This window comes from Jaculus jaculus, chromosome 6, assembly GCF_020740685.1.
Source record: "Jaculus jaculus isolate mJacJac1 chromosome 6, mJacJac1.mat.Y.cur, whole genome shotgun sequence".
In the NCBI taxonomy this organism is placed as follows: Eukaryota; Metazoa; Chordata; class Mammalia; order Rodentia; family Dipodidae; genus Jaculus; species Jaculus jaculus.
In genome coordinates this window covers 28,177,615-28,191,836 of record NC_059107.1, presented here as the reverse complement: position 1 = coordinate 28,191,836, position 14,222 = coordinate 28,177,615, and the positions used below count along the sequence as shown (strand labels likewise).

The 14,222-nt window shown below is 45.6% G+C and overlaps 1 non-coding gene and 1 pseudogene across 1 annotated transcript; one reads left to right on the top strand and one right to left on the bottom strand.

Moving 5' to 3' along the window:
- Positions 1-3,368: 3,368 nt before the first annotated feature.
- On the bottom strand, positions 3,369-4,097 carry LOC101608913 (annotated as a pseudogene).
- Positions 4,098-13,037: 8,940 nt separating this feature from the next.
- On the top strand, positions 13,038-13,143 carry LOC123461992. Its single transcript, XR_006638030.1, has one exon. It is a non-coding gene; the product is annotated as a small nucleolar RNA U13 (small nucleolar RNA).
- Positions 13,144-14,222: the final 1,079 nt, after the last annotated feature.

The window sequence follows — 14,222 nt, the reverse complement described above, 5'->3', positions numbered from 1 at the left end:
GAGAACCCTCTAGAAGCTCTCAGGCCAGCTAGCCTGGTGTTTGAAGCAGCAAACAAGAGGCTGTGGCTTAAACAAGATGAAAGGGGATGATCAATATTTCTGAGGCTGTCCTCTGACTTCCATGCCTGGCCACACTCCCAAAACACACACACACACACACACACACACACACACACACACACACACAAAGATTTTTTTTTTTAATTTTTAATGGGCTGGAGAGATGGCTCAGCAGTTAAGGCGCTTGCCTGCAAAGCCTAACAACTTGGGTTTTATTCCCAGTACCCACATAAGCCAGATGCACAAAGTGGAGCATACATATTGTGCTTGATTGCAGTGACTAGGTGCCCTGGCAAGCCCATACCCTCTCTCTCTTTCTCTCTCTCTCTCTCTCTCTCTCTCTCTCTCTCTCTCTCTCTCTCTGTATTTCTCTGCTTGCAAATAAATAATAAATAAAATGCTTTTAAAAAATTGCCGTGGAGCCAGATGTGGTGGCGCATGTCTTTAAATCCAGCACTCGGGAGGCAGAGGTAGGAGGATCACCGTGAGTTCAAGGCCACCCTGAGACTCCATAGTGAATTCCAGGTCAGCCTGGGCCAGAGTGAGACCCTACCTCAAAAAACAATTGCTGTTGGCTGTGTCCCCAAGGCAGCAGTCGCTCTTTCATTGGTATAGGGCCCTGGGACAGCACCACAGGTGCCCAGCATGAACATCAGCCCAGGATCCTCCTGCCCCCACACCCTGTATCATTCCCCAGTAACACCTGCGGTTGCCCAGGCCTTAGGCAAGTTGACTTGAGCCAGTGACCCAGGATCATCCTCCAGGCTGACCAGCTTTCTTCTAGGACTGTGCTAGTGTAAGTTCAGGCTCCATGGCTACCTGGAACTCTCGGGAGCCATGACACCAGGCTGTCCTCAACTGCCCTTTCCCTGTAATGCTGCCTCCACCAATGGCTCTTCCATGCCCCTGACTGGCAACAGTTTGCTCAGCTCATCATCACCGTCCTTTTCCTCCTCCTTACTTTTCACATCTCCAACCCCACTGAGGAACTCAAAATCTATGGGCAAGAAGTGGGACCTAGCAGACTCAGAGGGAACAGCTCAAGATGTCATGCTGCCGGGAGATGTGAACTGACTCTTTAACTCAGGGATGCTCTGCCTGGGGTGATGCTCCCCTTCCTGGGGTCATGTTATTTTTTTTTCAAATGTATTTATTTTTATTTCTTTATCTTTAGAAAAAGGCAGAGAGAAGACAGCAGGAAGAAAAAGAGTGGATATGGGCATACCAGGGCCTCCTGCTACTGCAAAGGAACTCCAGATGCATGTGCCACTTTGTGCATCTGGCTTTACGTGGGTACTGGGGAATGGAGCAGAAGCCATCAGGCTTTGCAAGCAAGCTGAGCCATCTCTCCAGCCCCCTGTGCTATATTTATTTTATCCCGAACACGAACCTTCTATGGCCTAGATACTTCCCTTATACATTCTGTTTGCTTTTTGTTGTCTGTTCCCCTGTTAGAAAGGGCGTGCTACAGAAAATCCGTACCTGCTGCGTTTTCTGATGCCTCCCAAGCGCCGTGTTCAGTGCCTGACATGTGTTGGGCACCCAATATTTGTCTATCTACCTAGTAAAAGCAGAACTGGGATCCCCTTGGAACCACGCTCTTCAGCAATTTAGTTGAGTAAGCCACAATAATAACATAGTCCATAAAATAACCTTAACGGGTATCAGAGCAGTTAGGTTCTCCTGGGAGCGCAGGGTGCGCTTGGGGAAATGTCGAAGTAATAGCGCCTAAGACCTGTGCACTGGCTTTCATAAGAGGCCGCCACCTAGTGGCCAAATAGAAAAGCACACCCAGTCTGACTGGAAAGCCACTTGGCTGGTAGTGTCCACCTTTATTTATTTTTTTTTTTATAAAAAATCAAACTTTATTGAACATAGGCATAGATGGATTCTCAAATTACTTTTGTTTCATGGCTGTTCTGTAAACCATCTGGCCCGTGGCAGTACTTACCATATAAAGATGCTTATCTGTTTTTGTCAAGTTTGTATTTTGTTTTAATTTTATATTCATAAACAAATATATTTTGCCACCCTGAGACTACATAGTGAATTCCAGGTCATCCTGGGCTGGAGCAAGACCCTACTTCGAAAAACCTATATGTATATATACATATATATATATATATATATATATATATATATATATATATATACACATATATATGTATGTATATATGTATATATACATATATGGGCACACTTGTGATTGAATGACTACTGCATGGTATATACACTGCCTAACACGGTGACAAAAGATCAACTGCTCTGCAGTAACTTTCACATACACGTATAAACCAGAATTCTAGTGAATATACTGGCTTTACTCTTATTTTTACATTAGCAGAGCTGATGTAAGTTACAAACAATCAAATACTTTTATTTTCTACCTTACAGCTAAACAAAAATACACAATGTATCATTTTCATTGGATTAGGCCCACTTTTTATGTCTTAACAAGAATGCCATATAACCCTTTTTTGGACAAAATGATCAGGGTACTAAATGAAACTATCTTCAGAGGAAGCTTAATAAGCATATTTAAAATACATCCTCTACCCAGAAAGCCAAGCGCCACATGTTCTCTCTCATATGTGGATCCTAGCTACAGATGACTGGGCTTCTGCGTGAGAAGGAAAATACTTAGTAGCAGAGGCCAGTAAGTTAAAAAGGAGATATAAAGGGAAGAGAAAGGAAGGGAGGAGGATACTTAATAGGTTGATATTGTATATATGTAATTACAATGATTGTAATGGGGAGGTAATATGATGGAGAATGGAATTTCAAAGGGGAAAGTGTGGGGGTGGGGAGGGAGGGAATTACCATGGCATATTTTTTTTTATAATCATGGAAAATGTTAATAAAAATTAAAAAAAAGAAAAATATAAAAAATAAAATAAAATCCATCCTCCAGGGTTGGAGAGATGGCTTAACAGTTAAGGTGTTTGCCTGCAAAGCCAAAGGACCTAGGTTCAATTCCCCAAGACCCAGGTAAGCCAGACTCACAAGGTGGCACATGCATCTGGAGTTTGTTTACAGTGGCTAGAGATCCATTCTTTCTTTCTCTCTCTCTCTCTCTCTCTTTCTCTTTCTCTCTTTCTCTCTCTCCCTCCCTCTAACTCTTTCCCTCTCATGAAGAAAGAGAGGGAGGGAAGAAGGGAGAGAGGGAGGGAGGAAGGGAGAGAGGGAAGGAAGAAAGAAAATACATCCATCCTCCAGTAAAAAATTGACAAACTCACTGCCCTCACTTAGAAGGCGGCTGTGTAAATTGTTACCTGTCAAATTTTTATGTGCAGTTCAACAACATTCCCTTAATGGAAACAACTTTCCACAACACAGTTCCCCCAAAACCTGAAGTCTCCGAATCCTGTGTCTCCCCTGGCTTGCCTCTCTCCCGATTCCACCCAGGCTTTATCAGTGGTTCACTTCACATCATTGTCTCCATCTTCATAAATTTTCCATAGGACATTCATTAATCCCTCGCTGGGATCTTTCCAGTGTCCTGTGAGCGCTTTGCTTTCTCTCTGCAGCCCCCTCATGTGTTTTCTGCTTTCCTTCTACACAGGATGATGATAATTATGTCAGTCTTGACTTCTTTTTGAACTGCCTTCCACAGAGATGGGTTTCAAAAGATTGTTCACAGCCATGGAGTCATTCTCCCCATTTAGATTCTTCACCCAAAGATCAAATGATCCCTCTGTGAAATGCACTTTCGCGTTCTCAGTGGGAACCTGGTGAACTCCAGTGAAGGTAACGTAGAATTTCACAAGCTTAGCTGACTGGTCCCGTCCATAGTGACCGGTCCTCGCCGTATACCCTGTTGTGAGAGCAGCAACCGCAGCAGCTGGCTTTCCACTGCCAACAAGTTCTGGTTTCTTCCACGAGCTCTGCTGCCATCTTGTTCTTTATTTCTGTCTCAATCTTGTTTCTTGGCTTTTTTTTTTTTTTTTTCAATTGTAAGGGCATCACATACTCTTTTCCTAGGGAACTTTTCCAACAAGACCTTTACCTCTCTGCAACTCCTCCAACATTGAAGCCATGGTGGGGCTGCACCGGAGCACCCACGGACACGATCACCCATCACCAAGCTCAGCCTCAGCGATTCCGGGGCCCTGTCCTCCATGCCCGGCGCCTCTGAGTCCACCTTTTAAACACGCTCAGTCTTTCTGCAGTGTCTGCGGGCTTCTGTAAACACGATGTTCCCAAGACTTTCCTTCTTAGAGGCAACATTTTCACTGCAGCTGTTAGTACTCAGTTCTGTGACCCTGCTCTACGAACTGTGAATCTGACCCAGTAGAATCTTGCTTCAGATGACCTGTTTGTTGGAACACTTAATCCTTATCTGGTTGCACTGTTCTGGAACCTTTAGAGGAAGTATGGGCCGTGCTTACTGTTTTCTCTGTCTGCTTCCTCCGTGCTAACATGATGTGATGTGTGAGACTGCCTTCCCGCTGTGATAGACTCTACCCTCCCGAACTGTAAGCCAGATTTAACCCTTTTCTTTCCATAAGCAGCTTCTACTTGGCTATTTTCTTCCAGCAATGAGAATGTAATTAATGCGGGTAAATTTCAAGTGCGGGGACACATACTCTAAAGGCCTCTGAGAAGGTAAGTCTTGGTAACATCTTGTTTACAGAAGCCTGGAGACACTTGCAGAACTACAGTTGGAAGATACTGGAACATTCTAAACAACGGTGGAATGAAGGTGAGGAGACATGATCTGAGACAACAGCTCAGAGAAACACCCGCTCCATGTGGACATCATCGTAGGAAAACTCCACTCTTATCCTCAAATAAGATCATCATTCAGTGAAAATATAGTCCAGGCAGCCAGAAAGATCTGAGTTCAGAGCCCAGCTTCTCAGTGTTCCATGCTATATGACTCCAGGCGTCTTTGCTGAGCTTCCATTTTCTCAACGAAAGGAGACACGGAGTGTATTAATCAGGGCTCTCTAGAGGGACAAAACTGATCGCATGGATTGTATTAAAAAGGAATTTATTAAAGCCGGGAGCGGTGTTGCACACCTTTAATCCCAGCACTTGGGAGGCAGAGGTAGGAGGGTTGCTGTGAGTTCGAGGCCATCCTGAGACTACATAGTGAATTCCAGGTCAGCCTGGGCTAGAGCCAGACCTTGCTTTGAAAACAAAAAGAAAAGAAAAGAAGAAAGGAATTTATTGGATAATCTATGGCAATCCAACAATAGTAGTTTATAGGCCTGGGAGTCAAGGGACCCAGTAGCTGCTCAGTCCACGTGGCTGGATGCCTCAGCAGTCCCGACCCGGCACCGGAGGCCCAGAGACTTCCTGGAGAGGCGCTGGTCCACGCTGGAAGGCAGCAAGCTGCCCAGGCAGCCAAGTGGGAAGAAGCGCTTCCTTAGATAAAGCTCCCTCCCACAGGGGTCAATCACTCTGGGGGAAAGGACTTCCTCCTTCAATTAATCCTCCCTGGAAGCAACCTTGACCCACCTAAGAGGAATGTCTGTGGATTCCTAAACAGATCAAGCTGACCACAGAACCTCCACAGGTCGTGTGCCGCAGCTCTGGTAGGCATCGCTGTGCCTTGAATGTGTTGTGTCCGCTTTTCCTGAGGAGTCGTGAATAAACATCTATCCAGCACAGCCTGGGCTCAGACGGTGGACCACAGGACCTTGTACTGAAGGGGGACTTGGCCAACCAATGAGTTTACTGAGATTACTTACAGCGCAGGGGTGAGGGGTTGGTTACTTGCAGGAGTGTGGGTGACCCCAAAACAACTGCTTCACTGCAAATATCCCACCCCATGATGGATGGCGACCTCAGGAAACTGCATAATTGTGTCTCTTTTTCAGCTAACCTTCCACTTCCCTCATACTCTAACATCTCCCATGATCACTGGCAGCTGCAGTGGGCATGGGGGGGCAGGAAGAAGCAGTGGCTGGAGTTTCAGGAAAGGATGCTGACCCTCCGTCCATCTCCTAGGGAATGCCAGTAGTCCCATACCCTTCCCATAGTCCTGGCTGTCACAGTGTGGTTCTTCTCAGTTAGTTTGCCATGCAGAGCGAGGCATTTTTTTTTTAATTTTTTTGTTTAGTTTTATTTATTAATTTGAGCGCAACAGAGAGCTAAAGAGGCAGAGAGAGAGAGAGAGAATGGGCATTCCAGGGCCTCCAGCCAATGCAAACGAACTCCAGACGCGTGCACCCCCTTGTGCATCTGGCTAACGTGGGTCCTGGGGAATCGAGCCTCAAACCAGAGTTCTTAGGCTTCACAGGCAAGCGCTTAACCGCTAAGCCATCTCTCCAGCCCATGACCGAGGTTTTTGACGCTGAGATGGCATCATGTTATGGCCAGAGGAGAAAAGAAATTCCATATTTCAGGGCTGGAGAGATTGCTCAGTAGTTAAGGTACTTGCCTACAAACCCTAATGACTCTCTCTATATAATATATTTTATATTATATTATTTTTATATATTATTTTGTTATAGCAATACAAAACAGAACAATACAGTGGACACAAACAGCTGTGAGATTTGTGATGTCATAGACAGTGGCCTCCAGCCACTGCAAACGAAGCCCAGACACATGCGCTCCCTTGTGCATCTGGCTTACATGGGTCCTGGGGAGTCAAACCTCGGTCCTTTGGCTTTGCAGGCAAGTGCCTTAACCTCTAAGCCATCCCTCCAGTCCTTTTTTCTTAAATATTTTATTTTTCTTTATTTATTTGAGAGAGAGATACAGAAATAGGCAGGTAGAGAAAAAAAGAAATTCACTATATTTTAAAACTAGAGTTTGTAGATTAACAAAAGTACAAATAAACCCTTATCCACTCTCATATCATGAGCATATACTAAACAATACCCTTCAAGGGGTAAATATAAAGAGATTACCAAAAAAAAAGATAATAAAATTACTCAAAAAACTAATAGTAATAGCTGACAGGTCTACCAACTTTTTTTTGTTTATTTATTTGAGAGCAACAGAGAGAGAAAAAGGCAGAGAGAAAGAGAGAATGGGCATGCCAGGGCCTCCAGCCACTGCAAATGAACTCCAGACACGTGCGCCCCCTTGTGCATCTGGCTAATGTGGGTCCTGGGGAATCAAGCCTTGAACTGGGGGTCCTTAGGCTTCACAGGCAAGTGCTTAACCACTAAGCCATCTCTCCAGCCCAGTTCTACCAACTTTTAAATAGCCTGGTAATAGAAGTAATGACTCAACATGGTCCAAGTACTATTGACAGAGATGAGAAACAAAGTTTTCCTCTGCAGCTAGTTAGTGAGGGACACCTGCCCAAGAGAACTCAGAGGTCAACCTGTTGAGGCGAAAGGGAACTCCAGTCTCACCCGAGACGGTGGTCAGGGACAGCTTCCTGCAACTACCTCCTTAATTTTTTTTTTTTTCAAGATAAGGGCTCACTCTAGCCCAGGCTGACCTGGAATTCAATATGTAGTCTCATGGTGGCCTCGAACTCACGGCAGTCCTCCCACCTCTGTCTCCTGAGTACTGGGAGTGAAGGTGTGCTACCATGCCTGCCCTCCTGAATTTTTCTTGAGCATTTTTCCCTACGCCCATAGGCTGCTTCCAAATCTATGTTCTCCTCCCTGACCCGCCAACTGATCCACACCCTATGCATACATTTGGACTTGGCCAGTGAGGCTCATCCCAACTAGATGCCTAGTTTATATCCCCAAGGTTGTAAGAAAACCCGCTTCAAGTGACCATGTTGACAGCCTGCTCAGGACCCCGCCCAGCTTGGGAGCTTTTCCGCTTCATTTTCCTAAAATAACTCTTGCTTCACTTTCGCTTCTGCGGATCTGCACCTGCCAGCCCCTGGTGAGTCACATGACAATGAGCTCAAAAGCCACTGGCCAGGATGATTAGAATGAACGACCGTTGAATGTCGGCACTATAACCCCAAGCTACACCCACCCGGAGCCCAGAGGGGCTCTGTTACTCTGAAAACTAGTAACACTATATGATAATAATAAGTAAGTATGTCAAGGCCCGGCATGGTGGCGCATGCCTTTAATCCCAGCACTCGGGAGCCAGAGGTAGGAGGATCGCCGTGAGTTCAAGGCCACCTGAGACTCCATAGTGAATTCCAGGTCAGCCTAGACTAGAGCGAGACCCTAACGCAAAAAACTAATAATAATAATAAGTATGACAAATATGTTCTTTACAATATCCATAGAAAAGAAGGCCAATAATATACCACCTATATGTGAGAAGACAAATTTGTATCAATTTGTAAAGACTCCCACAAAGCAACTGAAATAGTCCAGCAATCAATATTATTTATATAGATGGCATAATAATGATAAATAAGGCTGGAGAGATGGCTCTCTCTCAAGGCACTTGCCTGCAAAATCTAACAACTCAAGTTCAATTCCCCTAGTAACCACATAAATCCAGATGCACAAAGTGGCACATGCTTCTGGAGTTCATTTGCAGCAGCTAGAGGCTTTGGCATTCCCCCCCCCCCCCAGCCCTCTCTCTCTCTGTCTCTCTCTGTCTCTCTCTCTCTCTCTCTGTGTCTCTCTCTTCTCTTCTCTTCCCCACCCTTCCCTTCTCTTTTATTCTCTTATCTTTCCTCCTCCATCTCTCTTGCTCTCTCTCTCTCTATCCCTGACCCTTTCTCTCTCTCTGTCTCTGTCTCTCTGCAGGGCATGGTGGTGCATGCCTTTAATCCCAGCACTGAAGAGGCCGAGATAGGTAGATCGCTGTGAGTTCAAGGCCAGCCTGAGGCTACGTAATGAGGTCCAGGTCAGCCTGGGTCAGAGCAAGACCCTACCTCAAAAAAACAATAACAATAATAACTAATTATAAAGAAAAATAGGGGCAGAAAATAAACAACAGAAGAACTTAGAAACAGAAAGTGGACAATGAATGAGAATAAAGCAAGACAAAGCACTGCTTGTAAATTTAAGAGTGTTGCATGGTCATCAGATGGCAGACAGACACTTAGGACAGTGATAGACAAATATGATGACAGAGGGCTGGAGAGATGGCTTAGTAGTTAAGGCACTTGCCTGCACAGCCAAAAGACTCCGGTTCAATTCCCCAGGACCCACGTAAGCCAGATGCATAAGGTAGCGCATGCATCTAGAGTTTGTTTGCTGTGGGTTGAGACCTTGGTACACACATTCTCTCTCAACCCCCTTTCTCTCTCTCTCTCCCTCTCCCTACCTATTTCCTTATCTCTCAGATAAATAAATAAAAGTATTTAAAAGAATTATGTTAACGGGCCAGGTGTGGTGGCACATGCCTTCAATCCCAGCACTCGGGAGGTCAAAGTAGGAGGATAACTGTGAGTTCGAGACCAGTCTGAGACTGTATAGTGAATTCCAGGTCAGCCTGGGCTAGAGCAAGACCCTATCTCAAAAATAAATAAATAAATAAACATGGTGGCACTGGGTATTGGCACTTGCTCACTGTGTGGGGTAGAATACAATTTTGCACTAGGATTCTGGAAACCTGAATTTCTGTAGGCTCAAGAACTTAGCAGACAAGGCAGGCCAGGAAAGGGCGTAACTCCCTCTCCTGGGCCCCCCAAAAGAAGTGGACACGGAGCACGGTGATGGCGACGGTCCTTACTGACCTGTCATCTGACCACTGGGTGTGTATGTCAAGGAGCTCGCAACTGTTCCAGGGCTTTCAGCTCTGCGCCATCCACTGTTCAACTGTCATCTGCCACCCTGACCTGCCTGCCATCCACCCTGCGCCCAGCCCCCGCCCTTCGCTCTGCCTCGTTCCTGTAGCTGGGCTGCATCCTGACTCTACTGCACTGCTGCAGACCTCCCACTGGCTGCCCGTCTCACCTCAACAGACCCAGGTATCTAGACCTCTTGGTGCCCTTTTGACCATTTTGTAGTCATTCTGTTACCTACACATATACATAGATCGAGATATATTTACCACGTGATGTGCAAATGTGTGGTTTGAGCATTAATATTAGTAACTAGGGCTGGAGAGATGGCTTAGCGGTTAAGCGCTTGCCTGTGAAGCCTAAGGACCCCGGTTCGAGGCTCGGTTCCCCAGGCTCCCACGTTAGCCAGATGCACAAGGGGGCGCACGCGTCTGGAGTTCGTTTGCAGAGGCTGGAAGCCCTGGCGCGCCCATTCTCTCTCTCTCCCTCTATCTGTCTTTCTCTCTGTGTCTGTCGCTCTCAAATAAATAAATAAATAAATAATTTTAAAAAATAAAAAATAAATATTAGTAACTAATAAGTGGGGGGGAGGGAGGGAATTAACACAGAATTTTTTATAATCATGGAAAATGCTAATAAAAAATTTAAAAAAACAAAATAATAATAATAATAATAAATATTAGTAACTAAGAGTGAAATGAGGACTGGAGAGGTGGCTCAGTGGATAAGGAACTTGCTTACAAAGCCTGACTGCCCAGGTTTAATTCTCCAGCACCTACATAAAGTCAGATGTACAAATGGGCACAGGTGTCTGGAATTCATTTGCAATAGGTAGAGGTCTGGGAGTGCCCTCTCTCTCAGTCTCAGTCTCTCTCTCTCTCTCTCTCTCTCTCTCTCTCTCTCTCTGGCTCACTCTCCCCCCTCCCCCCCCGCCCCTCTCTGCTTTCAAGTAGATAAATATATTTTTTTTAAGACTGGAATAAAGGAACCTGTGCTTACCTTGGCCAGACTTGTCAAGGAGTATCTTGCATGTTTCTGTCACTGAAACCACTGTACCTGGTGCATTTATTGTTTTATAATAAATTCTGACATTTTGGGAAGACACAAGCGTGTTCATGTTTCTGACCTAGCATGTTCTTGACACTGCCAGCCAGGCAGACACCAAGATCACGAAAATACAAAGACCTCATTCCAGTCGATGGACGTGATGACCTCCAACATCTCACACACGACCCCGCCATGTGGAATTCTGTGGTCCCTTGGCTCCAGCATTGATGGTTTTTCTCCACAGTCCTCGTGTTTGCGAAGTCTGCTCCTAGATGAGGAAGGCAGAGTAAAGTCAGCTGCGGCAGCTGTGTGAACCACTCTTCCCGACTTCAACACACCTCAGTCAAAGGCAACGCCCAGCTCCCAGGGGCAGTGTGGGATCAGTGAGTATGAAGAGAGCTCTGGCGGGGGTGGAGAGAGGGGGACTGGTAAGCAAAGCGAGCCTACTGGAGGTTCCATTGTCACTGGCAAGGGCCCAGTGTGTTCAAGGAGCTGCAGACAGATTTATCCATCCCACGAGCGTCTCTCTGGGGTGTCTCTATGGTGGTCCATACCAGAAACACTTCAGACAGATACAACCATTCTGACTCCTGAGCACCTGAACATCTGGTGAGGAAGTCAGATGTTCATAAACAATTATATCCCAGAATTATGGGCACCGTGGAAGCCAGGGGCGGAGGCCATCACAAGCTGGAAGAAGAGCTCACCAGCAGATGAGGCGGCACTAAGGTACACAGATAGGAAGAACGACTCCAAAAAAAAAAATGTGTTTTCTTCTGGAGGTAATAAGTTATTTCTATTATTGGGGTGTGTGGAAGAAGGAGGTGGCTGGAAGGGAATAGGTCTAGACATGTGATTAAGGGCTAAAAAGAAGCTCAGAACAAGGGAAGAGTGAATATAGTTAATGCAGCATCGGGATTAAAAGTCAGATCTAGGGGCTGGAGAGATGGCTTAGGGGTTAAGCACTTGCCTGTGAAGCCTAAGGACTGCGGTTCGAGGCTCGGTTCTCCAGGACCCACGTTAGCCATATGCACAAGGGGGCGCACGCGTCTGGAGTTTCTTTGCAGTGGCTAGAAGCCCTGGCACGCCCATTCTCTCTCTGTCTCTCTATCTGCCTCTTCCTCTCTCTGTCTGTCACTGTCAAATAAATAAAAATAAACAAAAAAAAAATCTAGGGCTGGAGAGACGGCTCAGCGGTTAAGGTGCTTGCATGCAAAGCCTAACAACCTGGGTTCGATTCCCCAGTACCCATGTAAAGTCAGATGCACAAAGTGGGGCATGCATCTGGAGTCCCTTTGCAGCAGCTAGAAGGCCTGACACACCCACTCTCTCTGTCTTTCTTCTTTCTATCTCTCTCTGCTCGCAAATAAATATGTTTTTTTAAAGTCAGATCTAGGATTTGGATGCACATTATAGAGAGAGGTTTAGCTGTTTTCAGTCTAGCTGGTAGAACATAATAAGCACACACGAATTTTACGTGGGCTGCCTTACTCAGACCTCAGAACAAGCCTATACGGTCAATGACTGCTCCTCCCCCATCCTCTGGATGATGATACTGACATACAGACATATCGAGTGATTTGCTCAAGGTCACACACATCACAAAAGTGTTGGGTGCAAAGTTATGGTTGAACGCAAAGTCTGGAGTCAGGCCGGCTTGAAATACTGCTTTATCCCAACTTTGCAGTCTTTGAGAACCCCTTCTTGCTCAGGTCCCTTCAACCTTCCCATCAGTGAACCAAGTATCTAACGCTGTGAGCTATTATAATGACCAATGTGATGGCTTGTTTACGATCCACCATGGCCAGTACCAAGCCACTGATCAACCACAGTAAATATTATTAGAATGACGACTGGCTGGATAAGCTTAAGACGCAAGTTCTAGGTGGGATTTTCCCTCCTGCGGTAGTTTGAATGCAAAATGTGGCCCCTGGTCTCATGCATTTGTGGTTAACCATCATACTCAGTCCCCAGCTGGTGGAGCCCTTGGGAGTCCAGCCTTGCTGGAGGAGGTGTGTTCACTGGGGAGTGGACCTTGATATTTATTATTAATCCAGCCCTACTGGGTGTTCAATAGCTAACTCACTCTTGCTGCTCCTCTGCCCTGCTGCTGCTGATGTATGAAGATGTGAGCTAGTTGCCGGCTCTGCCAGGCTTTCTCTGCCATGATGAAACTGCCCCTCAAAACTGTAAGCTGAAATAAGCCCTCACCTCCCTCAACCTGCTTGTGCCCCGGTGTTTTGTCCCAGCAACAAGTTTTCCATTGGATGTGGATTCCATGGCCCACTTGAATTTGCAAAAGCATTTTGTGATCTTTTGATTGGTTCCTAAGCATCATCATTGGGTGTCCACGTATTTTCATGGCATGTGCCTCCCACGAAGCTTGTGACGATGTTGGCACATTACCTGTCATGACGTGAAGTGGGCGGGGGGCTGGAAAAATGGCTCAGCAGTTAAAGGTGCTTGCTTACAAAAGCTTATGACCCAGGTTCAGTATATATATATATGTGTGTGTGTGTGTGTGTGTGTATGTATATGTATATGTATATGTATATGTATATGTATATATATATATATATATATATATATAGAGAGAGAGAGAGAGAGAGAGAGAGAGAGAGAGAGAGAGCAAGTTTTAAGCAAACGTTTTTTCAATAGAAGATGAAAATGGTCAACAAAGCATGGAAAGATGGTCTCCATCATTCCATTACTCATTAGAGAAAAGCAAATAAGGGCTGCAGAGATGACTTAGCTGTTAAGGCGTTTGCCTGCAAAGCCAAGGAATCTGGGTTTGACTCTCCAGGACCCACGTTAGCCAGATGCACAAGGGGGTACATGCATCTGGAATTTGTTTGCAGTGGCTGGAGGCCCTGGCACACCCATTTTCTCTCTCTCTCATGTAAATAAGTAAATAAATAAATATTTTTTGTTTATTTTTATTTATTTACTTAAGAGCAACAGAGAGAGAGAAAAGGAGAGAGACCGAGAATGTGCTCTCCAGGGCCTCCAGCCACTGCAAACAAACTCCAGACGCGTGCGCCCCCTTGTGCATCTGGCTAACGAGGGTCCTGGGGAATCAAGTTTTGAGCTGGGGTCCTTGGGCTTCACAGGCAAGCGTTTAACCGCTAAGCCATCTCTCCAGCCCTAAAGAAAATATTTTTTTTATAAAAAGAAGAACAAATGAAAATCATGATGAGCTCTCTCTTCCTCTCTCTGCATCTCTCTCCAATAAATAAATAAAGTGTTTTAAATGTTTTAAAAAATTAAAAGGGATGGAGGGATGACTTAGCAGTTAAGGCACTTGCCTATAAAGCCAAAGGACCCAGGTTAAATTCCCCAGGACCCACGTAAGCCAAAATCACAAGGTGACACATGCTTCTGGAGTTCATTTGCAGTGGCTAGAGGCTGTGGCACACCCGTTCTCTCTCTTTCTGTCTCACCTTCTCTCTGCTTTCTCTCTCTCTCTCTCTCTCTCTCTCTCAAATAAATAAATATT